Below are 20232 nucleotides of genomic sequence, written 5' to 3'. Positions count from 1 at the left end.
TAGGAGAATGAATAAATAAGTTGTGGCACAGTCATACATTGAATACTACAGAGCAATGAAAGTGAATGACCTAGAGTTTCATGTATCAGCAAGCATACACTTCAAAAGAAAATGGATAGGGCTCCTAGCTGGCTCAGTCTCTTTAAGCATCTTTTACTCATGTCATGATCTCACCAGTTTGTGAGTTCAAGCCCTGAATCAGGCTATGTGCTGTCAGTGTGGAGCCCATTTCAGATCCTCTGTCTCTGTCTCTGTCTCTGTCTTTCTCTCTCTCAAAAATAAATAAACATTTAAAAAAAAAAAAAAGAAAAGGGATAAACCTCAAAAGAAAGCACTGGGGTAAATTATTGAAGGGTACACATAACTTGATATTTTATATGGTACTTTAGATGTTTTCAGCTAGCTACACGTATATGTAGTAAATGTGTAAAGATATGCTTGGGGAAAAAAACAGACCAGATTCGGGATGGTAGTTACCACTGGTGAGCATGGTTTGTGGGAGGGAACTGGGTTCTGAGAGCAGACCACGGGGGACCCCAACCACGTTGGTAATATTTGATTTCTGAAGTTGAATGACAGATACATAGATATTTATTCTATTATTTTCTACATCTTTGTGAAGTCTAAAATGTTTCATTATTAAAAATAAATCAAATGAAGAACTATGACAGTGTAATGAAGAGGCAGCAATAAGTAATAATATTAATAATAATAATTAAATAGTGAAAGAACACAGGCTCTGAAGTACAACAGATATGGTCTTAAATTCCAGCTTCCCCACTCTCAAGTCATTTGACCTTGATAAGTGACATTACAGACCCTCATGTAATATATAAGAGTATTAATAGTGTTCATGTCATGCCACATGTACCTCCACTCCCTGCTATCCTCCAGGGAAAGAGTGTCTGACCTATGGTTCCTATGGTTCAACCATACTGATCTTTCAGAATGCCTGCTGTTTTCTCTAACCACAGGACCTATGCACATATTCATGCTATGTACTTTACCTCATAGCACTCATCTGACCTGGTCGTTGTGCAGTATGTGGGCAGTTGTTTGATTAATATCCATCTCATGGCCAGGCTGCTAAATTCCACAATGGCAGAGTCACTATTATTTTGTGATTTCAACGTTGTATCCCTAGAACCTAGTAGATTTCCTGGCTCCTTCAGTGCATTCTGAAAGCATTCATATTGAAAAGTGAATGCATAAGCACTTAATAATAACTACTGATATTATTATTTTGTAATTTGACTAAGGCCATAGCTACCAAGTGAAAGAATTGAAATTCAAAGCCACCTGAAGGACTGTAAGGTCTCTGGGTTGACACTGTGTTACCAGGTCTCCTGAAGGAGGGTCAGTTGGGTCACCGCACATAAAAGGAACTGGAAAATGAAGTGTCTAAGCCACTGGTTCTCAACTGGGGACAATTTTGCCCCACATGGGATACATGGCAATGTTTGGATGCATTTTAGATTGTTATGACCGAGGGACGGGGAGTATGCTCCCAGCACCTACTGGACAGTGGGCGGAGGTCAAGATGCTACTAAACACCCCATGGTGCCCAAGACAGCCCCCATAACAGGGAATTCCCTGGCCCAAAGTGTCACTGGCACTGAGGTCGACAAACTTGGGTCTAGGTTCATCCAACCTTGTGTCTGGGAATTAGGACCATATTTTTAATCACCCCTAGAAGACAAAAATCTTACAGAACAGCCTCCTTTTTTCCTCAGTCATCTTGGATTCGAGCAATTAGGCTACTCTGTAGTCTCAGATTTCTGGATATTCAACTTGCTTTCAAGTGGCCAGCACTTTGGAGGGTTACCCATGAACTCTGAAATCCCAAGTAGCTCCTCTTTCTTTCTTTCTTCCTTTCAACTTTGATTTTTCTTCTTGGTCCATTTACAGGACTCTGTGTGAAACCTATTTTTCCCATTAACTTTCAGGTTTTCACTTCAGGGTTTTTTCTTCTGTTTTCAATGTTAAGAAATACTTCTCAGTCATGGACAGCTGGGAATAAAATATTTTAATGAGTATTTTACAGTATGGGGTCGGGAAGGGAATAATAACCATGCCTTTCAGTCATACGCCCAATTCTTTCTGTTGCTTTAGTGTATAATGCGCTTTTTTTTTTTTACTTCATCCCAAACAGAGAATTGTTTTCTCTTCCACCCACAGCAGTGCTGACTGCTAATGGGCTTATTAACCAAGGCTCCTTACATCACTGCCACCTGGAGCCATTAGCATGTGCCGTGAGTCAGGGATACAGAACAGGGCTCCAGGAGAAGGAGATTAAATAGAAGCGTCAACATCACAATGACCTCAGGGGTACTGTTGTGGGTTCCAGAGTCTAGCTGGAGATATTTTGGTATTGCAGAGCGAGAGGAAGTAGGTTTTACTCATAGCAGACCAGTTAATAACAAGCTATATCGCAAAGGACTAGAAATGCCTCTGCTTACTAAAATATTTACTTGTGGTCAAAATCCTGCTACAAATGTTCTATGTGACACTTGCCTTGAGAACAAATGAAAACGTCCCTCTTACTAATGAAGATGGGTGCGAATAAGGTCTAGAAATTCCTACACTTCACCTTCACCATTTAGGAGCTGAACAAACTACTTAATCTCTTTCAAGTCCCAGATGCCTCATTTTTAGAATGAGGCTGATGATGGTACACACCTCACTAGATTATTGTAAGAATTAAACGAAACAATGAATCTAAATAGGCAGATTACCGCACCTAACACATACTAAGTGCTCAGGAATAGCTATTATCATCATCCTTATTATTAGCAATCCTAGGCAGTTCTGAACACTTTTCCTATCCCTAGAAACATCTGAAAGATGACCGTTAAGATGAATTATAAAATATAATTAACTAAAGTGGAATTTTTTTGTTTTCGGGAAACTTTCCTGGAGCACATTTTATTGCCCGAGGTAAAGGACAATGCTTCTTCATCAGATGTGTTTTGAAATGTAGCAAGAAGACAACTCGCTGTTTGGAATTAATGTGCTATCTCTCGTCTTCCCTAAATTGGTTGTCTTGTGATCTGACAAGTTATAAACCGTTCAGTGTCATCATACGCTGAGACTCTCAGAGTAGAACCTACACCTGACTGCAACGATAAGAAGACATCGATAATAGGTTGTCTTTGCATTAGAGGAAGTGAAGGTAACACTATCTGACCGTATTATCTCTAATTTAAGTTTACAGGTTTATGCGTCACACACATGAATGTATCCCGTGTTGTGTCGTTAGTGTCCCGAGGGAAGGAAAACTGTGGTTGTTTATCTTTGTGTTTCTGGCACCTAATTTTACACCTACCAGGTAGAAGGTTCTCGGCTACTTGTTAAGGCAACAAAATAGTTTCTAAGTGTTAAATGCTCATGACAAGTCTCACATGACTGTGTGAACTATTAAATAAAAACCTCACAAAAGCAGCATATTCTGCATTTTAAAGCAAAACTTAATATGTTGTTTATTCTCTCTGGGTTTATTACAAAAGAAGTTAAGGCAAAATTGGGTGGAATGTAGCTGAATATTCTATTTATAAAGTGTGTCTAATGGTCTGAATGGGACTAAGGACATTGTGTTGTCATGGTGACAGTATGTGGGGCTGTTCTGCACAAAGACATTGTCAGTGTATAAAAGGAGATTATTTGGAAATATATTGAATTATTTTTCTCTTATTCAAAAGTCCTAACAACCGTCATCTAAGGATGGTGATAAGGTAGTGAAGTGGCCAGGATTTGAGTTCAAGGTGATACACTATGAAACCCAATGTAACAATTAGAGGACATTGAGTCATTCACTCAATAAACATTTAATGAGTGCCCCTGTGTGCCAGGCACTGTCTAGGTTTGAGACTAAATGCCTCGGATGCCCTACTAACCTAGACTGACTTACTGCTATTAGTAAAGGGGTGTCTTAGTCCATTTGGGCTGCAGACTGGGTAGCTTATAAACAACAGAAATTTAACCACTCACAGTTCTGCAGGCTGGGGGCCTGAGATCAGGGTTCCAGCATGGCTGGGTAAGGACCCCCTTCTGGATTACAGACTTCTCATTGTATACTTACGTGGCAGAAGAATGTGTGAAGGAGCTCTCCAGAGCCCCTTTACAAAGGCACTAATCCCATTCATGAGGGCTTCACCCTCAGGACCTAATCATCTCCCAAAGGCCTAACCTCCACCTCCTAACACCATCACCTGAGGACCTAATACATCAACATGTAAATTTCAGGGGTACACATATGTGCAGCAAGGGATAACATTAGAAAGTGACTTGACTTCTTTGAATCTCAGCTTCCTCATTCCCTACATCATTATACCTAGAACAGAGAATACAAAAGAATTAAACAAGATATAGGCTGCATATTAAGTTACTGCATATTAAACAAGATACATATCACAGCTACTTTGTGCAGCATGTGTTCATAATTATGATGCGGATTATTATAATGTACAAGGTCACCGGTAACACATGCCAAGTGAATGGCATAGACTCTGAAGACCGTTGGAGTCCAGACACAAAGGGAGTCTGGGAGGGCCCTGAATGGATTCTGACAATCACTTTCTTTGACTTTATTTCACTCTTAAGTATATATTATCTATTTTAGAAACATCGCCCTTCACCTCTTGCCCCTTGTCATTATATGGTAGTGTTAAACTACAGAAAAAACTTTATGGAGATTTTTTTTCTCTTGAAATCAACTTAACTCAGAGATGTATGGACTATGCTCCAAAGTCAAACAAAAGCCAACTATCTCTTGGGCAGACTATCACAGCTTTTATGAAGAATGCAATTAGTCCAAACTTAGCTATACCATTTATTTACAGTCTCCGAGAACCTAGAGACAATTCGTTTTATGCCACACACAGGAAGCATTTATTAGGATACTTTGAGCTGCAGCTTTTGATACTGAAATTGGCTTAAGATTTTGTAAGGATATTTATTAGCTTACACAACTGTTGGCCAGATTTCTGTGTTGGTTAATTTCACAGTCTAGTGATGTCAACAAGGACCTAGGTCCTTACTGGGCAATCTCCAATCATCCCAAGGTTGGTTACACTCATGTTTATAAGACATAGATCTGCAGTAGTATGAATTTTCTTGTTCAGACTGAGTGGGAAAGACAGAAAACCTAGCTGTCTTTCCCATAGTGTTTTCTTAGCAGTCTAAAAGCTTCATTTCGGATGACTCTGGTAAGCCTCTCCTTGCTTGTCTTTGAAATTGTCCTGGGCCTGCTTCTGTTAAACCTTTATTGGCAGGGGAATGGGATTATTGTGGTCAGTTTAGGTTAAGTAGTTGGCATGGAATGGATGTTGGTGAGTAAGCAACAATATGTAATACACATAGAAGATTTGGGATTTTATTTGAATCTTTAAGCTATTCTTCAATCATTTCTATTTTTATTTGATTTTATGAATTGGCTCGGGTCTTTAACTTTTTTCAACATGAAATAAAAACTGTAACCAACCACACCTGTGACACAATCATAATCTACAAAAGATTCAACCTCAAATACATCTGAAAGAGCAGTGATTGAACAATACAAGAGATCATGGGACCTCTTTCCTTTTCTACCTAGACTCTTTTAATGATTTCATCCAATTTCATGACTTTAAATATTAACCATTTATTAAGGCCCACTGAATTTTTGTCTGGCCTATATCTTCCCTGAGAGCAGCTTCTTATCAAAGAGCTTAATAACACCTCCAATTAGGTGTCTAATAGGTATCTCAAACTTCAGACATTCACAACTGAACTCCTGCTCTTCCTCCCAAAACTGTTTCCATCCGAAATCTTTCCCATCTCATTAAATGTCAGCTTTTTGCCCTTTCAGGACAAAGGAAGAAGATCTGCTTATATCTCCAGCCTGGTCTGGACCCTTCAACCTCAGACTTTATCAAAGCACTTGCCTTGGGACAGTAGGCCCTGTGCAAGTGCTTATAAGGGGTGCTTCAACTCACAAACCATTATTGATATTTGAGTGTTTAATTCTGCCAGGAATTCCTGGAGATGAAGATCTTCTGGCAAGACAGGATTCATGCATTTCAGGTATCATTACAAAAGCACCAACATTTTACCATAATTTTGACAATATTAACTATTACAAAAGTAATTATCCAAAGTCACAATTTGAAAGAATACAGAGAGCACAAAAAACCATGAAAAGATCCCTTCAGTTACACCATGGGGAAAAATTCATTCCCCTTGTAGTGGGATGCTCAGTACAGCTCATCTTGATTTAATTTCAGTATCTCTCCTCCTTCCCCATATTTTCACGCCTCCTCAACTCTCTGCCAACAAGAACTTGCAATCTAATAAAGAAAGCACGCAATTATCTATAATATAAATCAGACCCTTGACAAAGGAGAATTAAGCAATTAATCTAAAACTCTAGTTGAGGGAACATTTAAAGGCTTTACAGGGAAGCCAGGCCAGAAATGAGTAGGTATCAGTGGTAGCAAAGTGGGAACATGTGGCAAGAAAATATACATTCAAAGCACAAAGCAGTGGAAGTGTCAGAGGATGTGAAATTTGATTTTAATGTTTTGGGTTTCAGAGTAGATCTCAAAGGTGAGAACAATAGGTGACAGCACCCTCCCATTGAAACAAAAGAGCTACATCATCCTAAGGACCTACTACTAAAGGTGGGCAAGATTGGTTCCACAACCAGGATCTTTATATTAACTTGTTTTTTTTTTTTTTTAAACTGGAGACACACCTGCTTAATGTTGCTTCACCTAGAATTTTCAAAATATACTGGATCCAGAATCCTTGCTTCACTCTGATAACATCTATTGTTCAACAAACCAAGGATGTTCAATATACTGATACAATGGGTGAGGGAAGTAGGAGGGCTCACAAAGTGGAGAACTATTCATATGGAAGCACAGTGAAAAAGGCAGGAGAGGTAATGCAGGAATATAGAAGAATGAAACTAGAAAATAGCAGTGGTTGGGGTGCCTGGGTGGCTCAGTTAAGTGTCCGACTTCAGCTCAGGTCATGATCTCACAGTTCATGGGTTTAAGCACCACATTGGGCTCTGTACTGACAGCTCAGAGCCTGGAGCCTGTGTCTCCCTCTCTCTCTGCTCCTCCCCAGCTCACACTCTGTCTCTCTCTCTCTCAAAAATAAATAAACATTAAAAGTTTTTTTAATTAAAAAAAAAAAAAGAAAATAGCAGTGGTTGACTTAAAACAATGAGATGGAAAAGAATCTCTTCCCAAAATAAGCCTATTGTTGTATTTCTGTACTCTGATGATATGTTATCTTCTGGGGCATTTTTTTCTTCTCTATTCACTTTTTAAGGCTATTTATTTATTTATTTAGAGAAAGAGAGAGAGAGAGAGAGAGAATGAGCAGGGGAGGGGCAGAAAGAGCAGGAGAGAGAATCCCAAGCAGGCTCCATGCTGGCAGTTCAGAGCCCAACAGAGGGCTCGAACTCATGAACCATGAGATCATGACCTGAGCCAAAATCAAGAGTCTGATGCTTAACAGACTGAGCCACCCAGGCACACCCAGGCTTTTTATTTTTAAATAACCATAGATTTATAAGAAAGTTGCAGACAGTAGACAGCTCCCATATACCTGTATCAGCCTGAGAGGGCTGCCATAAGATAGCACAGATTGGGTGACCCAAACAACAGACATTTATTTTTTCACAGTTTTGAAGTCTAGAAGCCCAAGATCAAGGTGCTGAGGCTTGGTTTCTGGTAAGATTCTCTTCCTGGCTTGTAGACAGGCACCTTCTCACTGTGTCTTCACATAGTCTTTCCTCTGTGCACATGCACACACATACGCGCATGTGCACATGCAGGGTGAGAAGCCTGATGTCTCTTCTCCTTATAAAGGCATTAATTATAGTCCTATTGGGATAAGGCTCCCCACTTATGATCCAATTTATCTTTAATGATATCTCTAAAGACTCTACCTCCAAATACAGTCACAATGGGGTTAGATCTTCAACATATGAATTCGGTGGGGGTAGGACGCAATTTAATTAACCATAATCCTCACCCAGTTTCCTACTGTTATCATCTTACATTACCATTTACAGTACCTTAAAAAATGTCATCTCCTGCCTGTCTTCTCCTTACTCATCCCACTCTGGAATGTCAGACACTTTGCTGGCTCACACTTTTTCCCTTGCTGTTCATCTCCTTTAAATCTTTGCTCAAATGTCACCAGCCACCTCGAGGATATAAAGGATGAGGGAGGATTCTTTGTAGCATTTTCCTTACCATCCCCACCTCAGGCCTGGTGAGGGAGCCCCAAGAGAAGTCTTCGCAGAGAAGATGTTCTGGCTAGGAGTCCCCAGAGAGTGCTTGTTGTCCTACAGAAACCTGTTAGCCTGGTCTTACCGGAAATGCATGGCCTACATGGCCCCTGCTTCCTTTGTAGCTCCTAGAATGGAATATAATAAGACCTTGGAAGACTCTGACATGTGTCCCCATGAAAATGAGGGTCCCCATGAAAATGGCAGCAGGAGGAGAGTGAACTGCAGTAGAGGGAAACAACTACAATTCCATGGACATGGAATAAGGTGTGTGACCTTTGTGTTTGTGCTTGTCATCCTCAGGAGGGTAGCCAGGCTTTAGTCAGCTAGAAAGGACCTGAACCCAGAGGACTGCCTGTTGGGCCAAAGGATAGCAAGAAAACTGGCTGGAAGGTACCACTGGCTGGGCAAGAGCTGAAAAGGAGCGATCAGTTAGAGAGTGTGTCACCAGTGTCAAGGTACAGGGTGGAGGCCATTGCTGGAGAGGGAGTGTCCAAAGAACCGATAATATTACTTCTAGAGAAATCAACAGTTCAAAGTCTGTCCTGGAAGGAGGCATTTGACAGCTTCATGAGAAGGAACAATAGCACCAGCTAAATAAAAAGGCATTTGCTCTTAAACCCTCATCCCTTTCCCCTGATCTGATCCTGGACAAGTCAGAAGTAGCAGAGTAAAAGAGAAAGAGTAGAAAAGTCTTATGGGCTGAACTTGTCTTTCCATGCCCCCGCCCCAACTCCCCACAAATTTATACATTGAAGTTGAACCTGCAGAGCTTTTGAAGGTGAGCGTATTTGGAGTTGGGGTCTTTAAAGGGGTCGTTAAGTTGCAATGGTCATCAGGGTGGGTCCTAGCCCATTATGACTGGTACCCTTAGAAAATAAGGAAATTGGGACAGATACATGTAGAGGGAGAGCCACATGAAGAAACAGGGATGAAAAGATGGCCATTTACAAGCCAAGGAGAGGAAGCTCAGAAGAAACCAATCCAGCTGACACCTTGATCTCGGACTTCCAGCTTCATTTCCAGAATTGTAGGAAATCCAAATTGCTGTTGAAGCCCCTAGCATGTGGTATTTTGTTATAGCATCGCTACAAACGAATACAAGGAGCAGGGTGGAGGACTAGGTATGCAGAAGCATAGAGCCTGTGTGTGCCAGAGGAAAGGAAGAAGTTTCCATTTGACCGAGAGATGAAGTTTTGATATGACATTGGACTTGCCCTGTTCCAAGCATCACATTCATAGTCTAGGCCAGGTGTTGACAATTTCTTTAAATTCTTTTAAATGTTTATTTTTGAGAGAGAGAGAGAGAGAGAGAGAGAGAGAACATGAGCAGGGGAGGGGCAAAGACAGAGGGAGACACAGAATCTGAAGCAGGCTCCGGGCTCCAAGCTGTCAGCACAGAGCCTGATGCGGGGCTCAAACTCACAAACTGTGAGATCATGACCTGAGCCAAAGTCTGATGCTTAACCGACTGAGCCACCCAGGCGTCCCGGCAAAATTTTTTCTAAAAGACCAGAGAGCAAACATTTTCAGCTTTATGGGCCATACCATCTCTCCGTAACTATTCAGTGTACTATGGTCGCCTGAAAGTAGCCAATACGTAAACAAACAAGTGTGGTGTGATGTGTCCCAATAAACTTAATTTATGGGCACAAACTTGAATTTCATGTAACTTTCCTATGTCATGAAATATTTTTCTTTCTCTAATTATTTTTACCAAGCATTAAAAACTTATTTTAAAAAATTGGGCCACTGCGGAGTTTCCAGGTCCTGTGACAAGGCAATAACAGAATGGAAGAGAATAGGGTGAACAATTTCTGCGTCAGGGGTTTGGGGGATATCCATGTGCTTGGGGTTAGGGGATTAAAGATGGTGGATATAATTCAAATCGTTGGCCTTGGCTGAGAGCAGTACATAAAAATGTATGGTAATTTGGTTTACACGAAATACTGGGAAAAATTGTGTTTGCTTTGCATTAAATTCAGTAAGACAGATATTATGATCCTAGAAGACGGAACCCAAGGAATTACTTGTCCATGCTAGTGTTTTTAGCTTTTGAAGCCTGAGACAGAGCCCTACCTTCCTAATTCAATCTCAGTTGTTCCCCCTAAGTGATGAAGAATTACAGGAGGATAGTTTGCTTTCCTAGCGACCCAAACATTTCTGTCCATAGGAATTTTCCTTTGTTTCAAGAAGGGAGAGTTTCCATACCATGATGTGGAAAGTTCATAGCACTGATGGAAGAAAAAGTACCACTGAATAATCAGACATTTCATAAATCTGAATTTAGAAATCTGATCTTCTAAGTGATTCTTTTCCTAGAAGCCATGAAGCTCTTAATTGCTTTGAAACAATTTGACAGCAGTCAGAGCCGGGTAGACCCACCTGACCACCCCTAAGGGTGCTCATTTTATTCCTTTTCTGTCCTTTATACTCCACTTACTCAAAACATCTTTAAATTATTCATTACACTGCAGGGAAATCACTCAAAAGGACTCTCTTTGGATGTGTCTCATAATAAATGAAAAGTGGTCTTCACCTCTTCAAACTTCATCTAGTCACCTTTTGGAAGCTCCGATCACATCCAACAGCCCTTCTTCTTCACCATGTCTCCTGCTACCAATGTGGGCAACTATAATACCCATTATCAGTAAATTGAGAGTACACTCACAAAGGCAAAGAAATTAATAAAGTTAATGAATTAGAAGGCAAACATAGAAGTAGAATTAATGAACAAAATCAGGGCTATTTCTTTCCCCAAAAAGGCAATAAAAAGAGAAAGAATAGCTAAGATTAATCAAGGAAAAAGAGGCTAAAAAATGTACAAATTTATCAATGAGAAAGGCAGTAAAATCACACACAGGGATACATTGGAAGGTTATAATAAAGTATCATGTGTAGCTTTTTGCCAATAAATAGGAAGATCTAAATGAAATTGCTGATTTTCTAGAAATATAAATTTTAAAAGTTGACTGAAGAATAAATAGAAAACCTGGATAGACCAATTATGACTGAAAAAATTGAAAAAAACTCCCAAAGACCTACTTTTAAAAAAATGTGCCCTGCCCGGGTGATTTTACAGATAGTTATCCTCTATCTGACCTTCAAAGAACAGGTGTCTCCCATGTTATTTATTTGTTTTTTTTTATGTTTATTTATTTTTTGAGATAGAGAGAGACAGAGCATGAACAGGGGAGGGTCAGAGAGAGAGGGAGACACAGAATCTGAAGCAGGCTCCAGGCTCTGAGCTGTCAGCACAGAGCCCGATGTGGGGCTCGAACTCATGGACCGCGAGATCATGACCTGAGCCGAAGTTGGACGCTTAACCGACTGAGCCACCCAGGCGCCCCGTCTCCCATGTTATTTAAACTAAATTACTGCTGAGCTTACAAAGATGGAAATCTTTCTAGTTCATTTTAGAAAACTAGCATATTTCTTATACTATATCTGATAGAGATAGTACAAAAAAGTAAAACATAGATCAATTTCATTTATGATGAGGGAGCTTTCCTAAATAAAGACATTTTTTATAGCATTTCCATGTCAAATAATCCCAGGTTTCTTACTCTTTCCTCATAAATCCTGTATCTAATGCTGGGGTATGAACGAAGTTTAAAGGAGCAGCAAGTGGAATTTGGAACTTTGGGAAAGACCAAAGTAGACCCCAAAACGTAGTCATAAATAAATTCTAAGATGTTTACAAATGGCTTGTGATTTATCACAGCCAGTCTTTAAAATCTAAGGGTGTTTTTGATTTATTAGCTCCCAAAGTCAATGCTGATGATCAGCAGTTCATCTAGATCCTAGAAGTTGCAATGTAACCAAATTAGACCAAGGCTTTGGGGAAAAATACTCTCTACTCTAGCTCATTTTGTGTGCACACAATGGGCTTACATGTCTGATTCTCAGACTTGGGGTCAGCATGTCACAATAGTCAAGTCAGGGAATGCCCCTTAGCCTTACCTCAGACAATCTATTTTTTTCTGAGTCATGCTCAGAAAATGTGATCCCAGAAGCAGTAAATGGCAATATGAACACAGAAATACTTCTTAATAGCTGGTTCAAAGGTGAAAAAAGGAAGGTTCTTAAAATCAGGTGATACAGCATTACAAACAAGACACACACACACACACACACACACACACACACACTCCAAATCATGCCTTGGCTAAGACGTCCTGAACAGAATTTACAAGCCCACTGGGGTCCTGTAATGCCTCCCATCCTGCATGGTCTTTTGCAATGTAACTTGTCATCTCCCCATCAAAAGCTGGAGTCCATCTCCCCGCCCCCTACATCTGGGCTAACCTTGTGACCCATTTCTCTGTAAACTTTTAATTTTAAAATAATTTTAATTTATAGAATACTTACAAACATAATATAGTGTGTTCCTGCATACCCTTCATCTGGCTTCCCATAATGTTAACGTCTTACACAACCAGGGTACATCTCTCTGATATATTTTGATCGATAGATTTCAGTGGTGGTGAAATCCAGTTCCTTAGACTGGGTTTGGAATGCTTTTTCTTAGAGCCCAACTTGAACACAGTCAAAAGCTCAGGCAGTCTCCTGAGACTCACAGAGAGAACCGCTGTCCCCAGTCAACAGTCCCAACTGAGCCCCCTGCTGGCAGCCGGCACCAACTGCCAGCAATGTGAGTAAGGCTATGTTGTCCTTCTAAAGTCCCAGCACCCCAGCTGACACCTCAGAACACAGGACAATCACCTGGTCAACTCATAGAGTTGGGAGAAATAATAAATTGTTATTGCTTTAAGCCACTAAGTTTGGGGGTAGTTTGTTATGCACCAATACGTAACTGAAACATCAACTCTAACTATTTTGACATTTATATATGTATACTAAATAAAATTAATCCAGACAGGCTGGATGCCAAAAAAAAAAAAAAAATTTAGATAAGCAATATTCTCTCTCTCTAATTCAAGCACGCTAGTCTCTTTTATTATCAGCCTAAATATAAAGCAAAGGTGTTTTTCAGCGATAAAACTCAGCTCTGGCATTAGAAGATTCAAAGATCTAGCTGGCTAGTGGAGAAAGGCTGATAAGGAACCTTTTGAATTCTGATTTGAATGAAATAATGTTCATGTTTACCTATTCAAAAACTACATTTAAATAAAGAATCCGCAGACATCTGAACTAATTTGGTTAGTCACACATTCCCTCTAAGCTTAGCTGTGAAATTAGCAGTTACAAAAATGTCACATAAGCAGGACCCATTGCGAAGGTTCTCTCGATTACCTAGATCAGGAGCCAGCAAATGTTTTCTGTCAAGAGTTACGGTTCTCAGGCTGAGAGGCAAAAATCGATAATGTTTTATAGGAACTTACAGAACAAAAAACTATTTTTTAATTGATGAAACTCAAAGAGTTTCAATAATAATTGAGTACACTTTTTTGTAACACAGGTCTATTAATAAGAAGAATAGAATCCTCTTTTGCGGGTGTAATAATTTTCTTATTTAGGGTTCAAATGTAAAAACCATTCTTACCTTACAGAATGTACAGAAATAGGCGGTAGGCTGGATTTCGGGCAGTCTACAGTTTGCCAAGGCTCTGGCATGCCAGAGAGGCAATTTTGCCATGGGCAAAGTGGGCATTCCTGTACATTGTTGGTTGGTATGCCATGAATGCACAGCTCTGACTGCTGTTTACCAGGCCATTTTCAGGATCATGTTCATAGGAAGCAATATTAGGGGATGAGGTACATCTCCCCCAGACTAGGAGTGGGAATGTCATAAAAGTGGTGGATTCCCCAAGATCAGTGTTCCTCTTCTGTAATGCAACTCAGTGTGTCTGCAGGTATCCCTCATGGGCTCCTTGAATTGCCCTGGAGAGACTTGGGGACCATGAGAAACTGATGGAGATGAACATGAAGATCTATCTACTACTTTTGCTGTGATTGATAGTCCTTGTTCTCTCTGATCTAGGAGTCTCATGTCTTCTGCCGTCATCCACGAGAACTTGCTAACTTGTAAGTAGGAAAGGTATCAGACCTGTCACACTTCTTGCCACCAATCCATGATACAGGAGCTAAGATTATTATGGGACAACCAATGACACATTGGAGGAAGTTCAAACACAGGGAAGAGACTGGTCTAAGGGCAATATGCCATAACCTGGTCTTAAGGGAGAGCTCTGGAAGTGACATTCAGTGTGAGGTGAGGGTGCAGATTGGACGAATCACCACTGCCAACACCGCCTATAGCCCAGCCAGTAGAAATAGCCCAGCCCTACTTGTCAAAATTTTTCCAGTCTCAGTTTAGAATTTATCACTATTTTTTTTAAGTTTTTTTTTAATTTAGTTTGAGAGAGACAGAGAGAGAAAGAGACAGAGACGTGTGTGTGTGTGAGCCGTGTGTGTGAGCAGAGACAGGAAGAGAGAATCCTGAGCAAGCTCCACGCTGTCAGCACAGAGCCCAACATGGGGCTCAATCTCATGAACCGTGAGATCATGACCTGAGCTGAGATCAAGAGTAGGACATTTAACCAACTGAGCCACCCAGGTGCCCTAAGTTTATCATTTTTATGTTTTAGTCAAAGATGTAAAATATCCTACCGATAATCCTTGAGTAAGAGAATCCTAGAATAAAGAATTCTAAGCCAAACGCGAAATGCTAGTTTAAGAATCAGTTGCTCAACACTCAGTACACTAAGGAGTAAAGAGTTTCTTTTCTATCAGGAACCTGAATCTTTCCTGGTACATTTTCTATAGCATATAGTAGAAGACAAAAAGATATATATGAAGGTTACAATAGTTTCCTAGTGCTGCCATAATGAAGTGCCACTAATTAGTTGCCTTAAAACAACAGAACTTTACTGTCTTGCAGTTCTGGAGGCTAAGAAGTCTGAAATCACGGTATCAGCCGTGCTCACTCTGACACCTGTAAGGGAGATTCCCTCCGTGCCTCTTCCCAGCTTCTGTTGGTAGCTGGCAGCCTTTGGAATTCCTTGGCTTATAGCTGTGGCATTTCAGTCTCTCCTTCATCATCACATGGGATTCCCCTCTCATGCGTATTTCTCTTCCTCTTCTTATAAAGACAACAGTCATATTGGGAGAAGTGTCCTTCCTACACCTGTGTTACCTCACCTTAAGTCCACAATCTGAGATAATCAGATAAGTCCACAATATGAGGGGCTGGGGCTTAGGACTTTAACATATTTGGGGGGTGTGGGAGAAACACAATTCAACCCATAACAAGGGTCTAAGGCTCACAATGTGGCTGTGTTTATTCAATGTGACTGGGAGAAAACCATGCTTCTTCTCTGTGTTCTAAAATTTAGCAAACCAAGGTTCGTTTTGGGCGGTCCATTTCTTCTTTTAAAGACATGACTCACAGGGGATGGGTCACAGTGGCAACAGAACAATTGGCCTGACTCACTGCTTATGTGGCATCTACCGACCTAAACTCCCAGCATTGTGAACTCCGAGATGTATGCCAATGTGGCCGCTCTCTCAGCTTGAAAGAATTCCTGTCTTGCCACTTTTAAGGAAAGACCTTTAGTGCAAATACTGATTCCTGCTACCATGTCAAAATTCATGGAGAAGATGGCAAGTTTATTGTCGTTTGTGGGTTTTTATTTTTGTTTTAGCCTTTTTGGGTTTTGCAGTTGGCTTTTTCTCTGACACCACATAGATAATGTCTTTTCCAACATCAATTCTCCAATTCTGACCCTATCTGCACAGTTAGCGTCAGATCCCACAAGTTAGAGGACTCAGTCCCACCACCAGATTCCAGATGCCAGTGGTAAATGAGGTGCCCAGGCTACTCACACTTTTGGCTGGCTGACTCCAAATTTGGTGATTCCCACAGATCACCCCTATCTCAGGTTCAATAATTTGCTAGAATGGCTCACAGAACTCAGGGAAACACTTTACTTACATTTATGGATTTATTATAAAGGATACACCTCAGAAACAGCCAGATGGAAGAGACCCATAGAGCAAGGTGTGGAAGGTAATTCAGAGCTTCCCTGCCCTCTCTGGGTATGCTACCCTCCCTACATTTCCGTGTGTTCACCAACCCAGAAGCTCTACAAACCTTGTTGTTCATGAGTTTTTATAACCCAATCCTTAGCCCCCTTCAGTCCCCAATGGTTCACCCGCTAATCATGGTTTTAGTCTTTCTGGTGAGCAGTCCCCATCCTGAGGCTATCTAGGAACTCCACTCTGAGTCCCTTCTTCAGTATCAGCTCAGGTGTGTTATAAAGCGGTTCAATATGTGTAACAAAACACTCCTATCATTCAGGAAATTCCAAAACGTTTAGGAGCTCTGTGCCAGGAACCAAGGACAAAGACCAAATATATATAATATACAGATCTTCCTCAACTAAAAATGGGTTACATCCAATATACCCATCATAAGTTGAAAATATCCTAGGTCTAAAATGCATCTAATACACCTAACCTACTGAACATCATCTTAGCCTGACCAAGCCTAAACATGCTGAGAACGCTTACATTAGCCTACAGTTGGGCAAACATCATCTAACACAAAGCCCATTTTATAATTTTATAATAAATTATTGAATATCACATTCAATTTATTGCATCCTATACTGAAAGTGAGAAGCAGAATTATTGTAAGGGTACAGAAGGGTTTGTTTTTTGTTTTTGTTTTTTTTTAATCCTGGTTTTCCTATTTTTTTTTAATATATGAAATGTATTGTCAAATTGGTTTCCATACAACACCCAGTGCTCATCCCAAAAGATGCCCTCTTCAATACCCATCACCCACCCTCCCCTCCCTCCCACCCCCCATCAGTCCTCAGTTTGTTCTCAGTTTTTAAGAGTCTCTTATACTTTGGCTCTCTCCCACTCTAACCTCTCTCTTTTTTTTTTTTCCTTCCCCTCCCCCATGGGTTCCTGTTAAGTTTCTCAGGGTCCACATAAGAATGAAAACATATGGTATCTGTCTTTCTCTGTATGAGTTATTTCACTTAGCGTAACACTCTCCAGTTCCATCCACGTTGCTACAAATGGCCATAATTCATTCTTTCTCATTGCCACATAGTACTCCATTGTGTATATAAACCACAATTTCTTTATTCATTCATCAGTTGATGGACATTTAGGCTCTTTCCACAATTTGGCTATTGTTGAGAGTGCTACTATAAACATTGGGGTACAAGTGTCCCTATGCATCAGTACTCCTGTATCGAAGGGTTTGTAAATGCACTGGTTGTCCACCCTTTTGATCGTGTGGCTGACCAAGAACTATGGCTCCCTGTCACTACCCCACATCATGAAAGTACAGTACTGCATAGCGGTAGCCCAGGAAAAGATCCAAATTCAAATTTTGACGTGTGATTTCTACTGAATGTGTATCACTTCCACACCATTGTAAAGTCGAAAAATCATTAAGTTGAAACACTGCAAGTCAGGTACTATTGGTACAATATATTTATTTTTATTATAGCCCATGCAATCGAATTATGTGTTCCTTTAAAAACCTTCTGGGAATATGTACTAGACTCTCGATATGCATGGAATGAATAAAAAAGAGACATGGCAAATCCATTTTATATAAGCCACCCTGCAAGGGCAAGTCTGAAGTGCAATGGCAAAGATGGCCAAAGGCATCTGCATCATCCACCCTCTATCTCCCATGCCCACCAACTATCTCCCCCGTGATGGTGACAGGTCCTCTCCCCCAGCTTCTGCTCAGTTCATTCTTACTGCTCCCCTCATTTCTTGTATTCTCTCTCGACCCACACTCTGGTCAGCTTACCCCAGCTACAGCCCCCTTCCCTGGACATCTTGCAGCCAGAACCGGCCTCCTAATATATTTCTGACCAATAAGTGGAAGTGTGTTGAGTGGGGCATCTAGAAAACTTTGCTTACATACTAAAATAAGGACAGGCTCAGCTGACACATCCCATTTGCCCCTTCTTATAGATTTGGTGTGGATGGGGTGGATTCATTGGCAAGCTTAGCATAAAGAATTCCCACATAAACCCTAGTGCACTTCAGGTGTGAATGCAAATTGATACAGCCACTATGGAGAACAGTATGGGGGGGGGGGATGGTTCTTGGCAGGTTAGAAATAATCGACATGAAAATACCTACCACAACGTGTGGCACCATAGTGCTTGTTGAGTAGATTACAGATGTGTGAATTTTAAAACATCACTTACTATTTGACGATTCAGGTTGGATAGCCCAGCATATGAAGATATTTAGTTTGGACATTCCAGCAGGTTGAAGGCCATTAAACCTGAAGAACTGGCACAATACTGGAAGCAGACAATGTTTTACTGTGTATGTGTTAATATGTGTATATGTTTGGATTTTACACTGGTGATGGGCATTGGAAAGTCTGTGCTTCTTTCAGTATTGTAATTATAAACTGGGAGTTACTGGGTTAAAAGGTCATGTAACAAGTTAGTGGAGGGAGCAACTCACTGGCAACTTGGAGCCATGAAGAGGAACTATAGGGAAACTGATCAGTGCTAAAGGACAGGGTAAAGAGGAGAAATCACCTAGCAGTTCTTCGGGGGTGTGGGTGAGGGTAATAAATGTCAGGGTAAAAATCTCTTTTACGTAATAGGCTAAGGTAAGGCTGGTTGTGTTCAGTCTGCAAATCCTATCTGATAAAAGAGTTCAAACTTTTTGGTGAGGGGGCGCCTGGGTGGCTCAGTCAGTTGAGCATCCAACTTCAGCTCAGGTCATGATCTCACTTCTCGTGAGTTCAAGCCCCGTATTGAGCTCTGTGCTGACAGCTCAGAGTCTGGAGCCTGCTTCGGATTCTGTGTCTCCCTCTCTCTCTCAGCCCCTTCCCTGCTCACACTCTCTCTCTCTCCTCTCTCTCTGTATCTCTTTTTTCTCTCTCAAAAATGAATAAACTTAAAAAAATTTTTTTAAATTTTTTTTTTTGGTGAGTTAGTGCCTTTCTTTTGTAACTTTTTCTGTGTAAATATTTTTTGCAAGAGGAAACAACATTGCATCTAGGAAAGAGAGCACTGCCAGGAAACATGTGGTACTGTGACACCTGGAAATTTCTGGAATCTTAGAAAAATACTGCTCTCGATAGGCTGGCATGCTATTAATGAAGGAAACCAGCGATATTTACTTTAAAATGGGCTGTTTTTATTCTCCTTTCAAGTGACAATTTAGAAAATAATACTTTTTTGTGTGCTATTATTCCCTATGGTATAAGTTTTTCTGGCCTATGAATATTTTGTATTATTGTATAAAAACTTTATTCTTTGGGGGAAACAGATACATATTCATTGTAAAATAAATTCATCTATAGAAACTACATGGGAATGCAAGCTGGTGCAGCCACTCTGGAAAACAGTATGGAGGTTCCCCAAAAAACTAAAAATAGAACTACCCTACGACCCAGCAATTGCACTACTAGGCATTTATCCAACGGATACAGGTGTGCTGTTTCGAAGGGACACATGCACCCCCTTTTTATAGCAGCACTATCAACAATAGCCAAAGTATGGAAAGAGCCCAAATGTCCATCGATGGATGAATAAAAAGAAGATGTGGTATATCTATACAATGGAGTATTACTCAGCAATAAAAAAGAATGAAATCTTGCCATCTGCAACTACGTGGATGGAACTGGAGGGTATTATGCTAAGTGAAATTAGTCAGTCAGAGAAAGATAAAAATCATATGACTTCACTCATATGAGGACTTTAAGAGACAAAACAGATGAACATAAGGGAAGGGAAACAAAAATGATATGAAAACAGGGAGGGGGACAAAGCAGAAGAGACTCTTAAATATGGAGAACAAACAGAGGGATCCTGGAGGGGTTGTGGGAGGGGGGATGGGCTAAATGGGTAGGGGTATTAAAGAATCTACTCCTGAAATCATTGTTTCACTAGATGCTAACTAATTTGGATGTAAATTTTGAAAGATAAAAAAATAAAATTAAATAAATAAAATTAAATAAAAAATTAAATTAAATTAAAAAA

This window comes from Neofelis nebulosa, chromosome 6, assembly GCF_028018385.1.
Source record: "Neofelis nebulosa isolate mNeoNeb1 chromosome 6, mNeoNeb1.pri, whole genome shotgun sequence".
NCBI lineage: Eukaryota > Metazoa > Chordata > Mammalia > Carnivora > Felidae > Neofelis > Neofelis nebulosa.
The sequence above is the reverse complement of the archived record's forward strand: the minus strand, read 5'-3'. Positions refer to the sequence as shown.